A 4,342-nucleotide genomic window follows, 5' to 3' on the forward strand; every position below is an offset into this window, starting at 1 on the left:
GTGACGAAGAGCAGCCGCCGAGAGCGGGTTCTTGAGGTATGACGGGAACTGTAGTTTTGCTCGTTTCAGTTTCACCTGTCCGGCTCTCGGATTGGCTGGGTAAGCTGAGAAGAGAGGCTGGCAGAGCAATTTTTCTCGGTATTCCGGCTCCCAGGTGGTCCTCCCCGTCAAAGTCCAAGCCGCAAAACGTCTGCTTCTTTTTTTTTTTTAAGATTTTATTTATTTATTTGACAGAGAGAGAGAGATCACAAGCAGGCAGGGAGGCAGGCAGAGAGAGGAGGAAGCAGGCTCTCCGCAGAGCAGAGAGCCCGATGCGGAGCTCGATCCCAGGACGCTGGGATCATGACCTGAGCTGAAGGCAGAGGCTTAACCCACTGAGCCACCCAGGCGCCCAAAACGTCTGCTTCTTAAGCCTCAGAAAAGTTTTCTTTGTTGTTTTCCTCTAGGGGCTCACTAAGCCCTGTAGCTCTACTTAGAAAATTAAGTCTCCTGGGACACCTGGGTGGCTCAGTTTCTTAAGCGGCTGCGTTGGGCTCGGGTTATGATCCCAGGGTCCTGGGATGGAGCTCCGCCTGGGGCTCCCTGCCCAGCAGACAGCTTGCTTCTTCCTCTGCCTCTACTCCTCCCCTGCTCGTGCTCTTGCGTGCGCTTGCGCGCTCTCGCTCGCTGTCTAATAAATAAATCTTTTTTTTTTTTTTAATAAATTCTTCCAACATGCACTTAATGAGACCTACTATGCGAAAGGCCCCATATTTGGTATGGAGGATAAAAAGAATGAATATGACATAGATTGTGGGGAAGACAGGCAAGTAAGTCAATAGCACGGCACAGAGTTTGTGTAATATGCACAATGTAATATGCAGAGGCCAAGTTCATCACAGACAGCACAGAGGAGGGGACCTAAATCAGAAAGGGTCTGGGAAGGTTTCTTTGAAAAAGTAATTCTGGCCCTAAATTTTGAAGAACAAGAAGTTGGCTAAACAGAGGAGAGATTTCCAGATACAGCAACAGAAACCTCGTGAAGCAACAGGACAGAGCAAAGGAACTAGCTGAGTATAACCAGAATGAAGGGATGTGCATGTTTGGGATAGAGGTGGAACTGGGAGAAGTGGATTGAAAAAGATGTGACATAGAGAGGCAGGCAGGAGCGCCTGAGTGGCTCAGTGGGTTAAAGCCTGTGCCTTCCACTCGGGTCAGGATTCCAGGGTCCTGGGATCAAGCCCTCATTGGGCTCTCTGCTCAGCAGGGTGACTGCTTCCCCCCCTCTCTCTGCCTGACTCTCTGCCTACTTGAAATCTCTGTCTGTCAAATAAATAAATAAGATCTTTAAAGAGGGAGAGAGGTAGGCAGATGTATTAAGAAGGAGATCTGAACTTGACCTTGATATCCAGGCAATCGTGATACAATTGTAAGCAGAAATGTGACATCATGAGATTTAGAACATTTGCTCTGGCAATAGGATAGAGGATGATCAGAGGAACAAATTAAAACTCAGGGGATTAAGTGGGATGTTTTACATACATACAGGAGAAATATCCAACATCCATGGGCCGTCCAGGTGCTGGTCAGTTGTAGCTGACAAGTCAAATGGTGCCCTCTTGAAGCCATGTTCAGTTTTTCTAAGGTCACTGCCCAAGTTCAGGTCCTCATGATCTATGGCCTGGATTACCTAAAATGCCACCTCTAGTGCACTCCTCACATATCATTTACTCCATATTTTTATAGCACTTAGCATTCTTTAACATTTCTTCTTTTTTTTTCTTTAAGATTTTATTCATTCATCTGACAGAGATCACAAGTACACAGAGAGGCAGGCAGAGAAGGGGGAAGCAGGCTCCCTACTGAGCAGAGAGCCAGATGCGGGACTCTATCCCAGGACTCTGGGATCATGACCTGAGCCGAAGGTGGAGGCTTTAACCCACTGAGCCACCCAGGTGCCCCTCTTTAACATTTCTTAAGTATTTGCACACCTATCAACAGAGTATGTGTGTGTGTGTGTGTGTGTGTGTGTGTGTGTGTGTGTGTGTCTAAGTCTGGGCTTCCATAGCAAAATACCATAGGCTGGGTGGCTTAACAGAAATTTACTTCTCACAGTTATGAGATGCTGGAAAGTCTAAGACCAAGGTGCTAGGTTTCATTCTGAGGTCTCTTCTCTTGACTTGTACATGGCTGCCGTTTTGTTGTATGCTCACATGGCCTTTTCCTGCTAGGAAGCAGGAAGGGAGAGTGATCTCACTTCCCTTTTTTTGGGCTGTCCAATTTTATTAGTAGAGTCACACCCTTTTACTTCATTTATACTTAATTGCCTCCTAAAGATGTTATCTCCAAAAACAGTCATACTGGGGGTTACGGCTTTACCATATGAATTTTAGGGCACAGTTCAGTCCATAGCAACATATAGGCATATGCATTACTGTTTTGCTTTGTTTTTAAAGATTTTATTTATTTATTTGACAGAGAGAGATCACAAGTAGGCAGAGAGGCAGGCAGAGAGAGAGAGGAGGAAGCAGGCTCTCTGCTGAGCAGAGAGCCCGATGCAGGACTCGATCCCAGGACCCTGAGATCATGACCTGAGTTGAAGGCAGTGGCTTAACCCACTGAACCACCCAGGCGCCCTGTTTGTTTGTTTGTTTGTTTTTTAATTTAAATTCAATTAGCCAACATATAATACAACATTAGTTTCAGATGTAGAGTTCAGCAATTCATCAGTCACATATAACACCAAGTGCTCATCACATCACGGGCTCTCCTTAATGCCTGTCACCCAGTTATCCCAACCCCCCACCCACCTCCCCATGTATTACTGATTTGTAAGAATCCTATTATGGAGTGCCTGGCTGGCTCAGTCAGTAGAGCATGTGACTTCCAATCTCAGGGTTGTGAGTTCAAGGTTTTGTTTCCCCAATCCCACCCCCCCCCAGCAAGATAAAGCCCATTGCTTTATTCAGGTGATTTGTACATTCCTGCAAGTTTGGAGGGTGGAAGGGAGGAACCACAATGAAAGCCACAAATTCATGGGGGAAATGTACTATAAATGTTGTTTACTGTTTAGGGTAGAGAAAAAAAAAAAACTTTATAATCAACATTCCACTTGTAAGTATACGTGGGAGAGAGAAAACGTGATTGTTTTGAATCACGCATTTGTGTCTTTGCGTTTCCTATGCACCGTTTATTGGTACCACTGCCATCGACCAACAGAGTACCTGAAAGTAAAAACAAGAGCATCAGGAAGGAAAAAGTATTAACAAAAGGAAGCTCAAAAAGATGGCTTCAGGAGGGTGGGCAGCACACCTGGCGCCAGGCCAGCTGGGTCAGTAGAAGCAGACCGTGTGCAGGAAGGCTCTGCCGCTCTTCTCCTCAAACTCCTGAAGCAGCTCATCAATCTCGTTCTCCGCGTCCTCCGTGTGCTGAATGCACTGGCACAGCTCACAGATGAGGAATGCCCCCAAGGCGACCTCTTCGTGGCTGTCCTGGATGTCCACGTTGATGACGTGCACCGGCTGGCAGGTCTCCTGCTCTTTGGAATTCAGATCTTCCAACACCTGATCATACGCTCTCTCTTCACACGTGAGGATCAGATCGAACAGGTCTCTGCAGTTCTGGAATCTTTCTGGCTGTGGCTCGATCCTCTTATTTCTGTCCAACATATGTAAGATGCCATTCTGCGTGTAGAGTTCTTTGTCTCAAGCCTGAAAACTACTTAAAAAAAATGTTCTTATCACAAAGATATTAACTTATAAATGTCCTCTCTTTAAATTCCGTATAACCAATTAATTCTCGGAAAACACTTTTGTTGATTTTTACTGAGTTTTTATAACCAAAGCAACATATTGTTGCTCTTGATAAACCAGCGTAATTCCATGAATATTGCTTGATATTTTTGTTAAGCAGTAAAATGAAAGCGAAACAACTAAGAGAGAGCACAAGCAGAGGGAAGGGAGAGAGAGAGGTGGGCAGAGGAAGAGGAAGAAGCAGACCCCCCACTGAGCAGGGCTCAATCCCAGGACCCCGAGATCATGACCTGAGCCAAAAAGCAGATGCTTAACCAACTGAGCCCCACAGGAGCTCCCACTCAATTTTTTTAATGCCATTTACAATGTTAACAGCTGCAGACATAACACACTTTTAAGTTTAATCTGCATCAACATTCTCTCTATAACTTTTAAGTCTACACAATCAACTAACTAATAAATTGAGCCTTGATCTGTAATGCCTGCTGGTGTTGCCATGTTGTAAATACCCTCACCACCGCCTATTTCAAACTATCAACATAGTGTCCCTGAGTGTGGAATTGGGAAGAGTTGTGCATAACACACCATTATGTAATATTCCCATCATGCAG

Source organism: Mustela nivalis (assembly GCF_964662115.1).
Source record: "Mustela nivalis genome assembly, chromosome: 4".
Lineage (NCBI taxonomy): Eukaryota > Metazoa > Chordata > Mammalia > Carnivora > Mustelidae > Mustela > Mustela nivalis.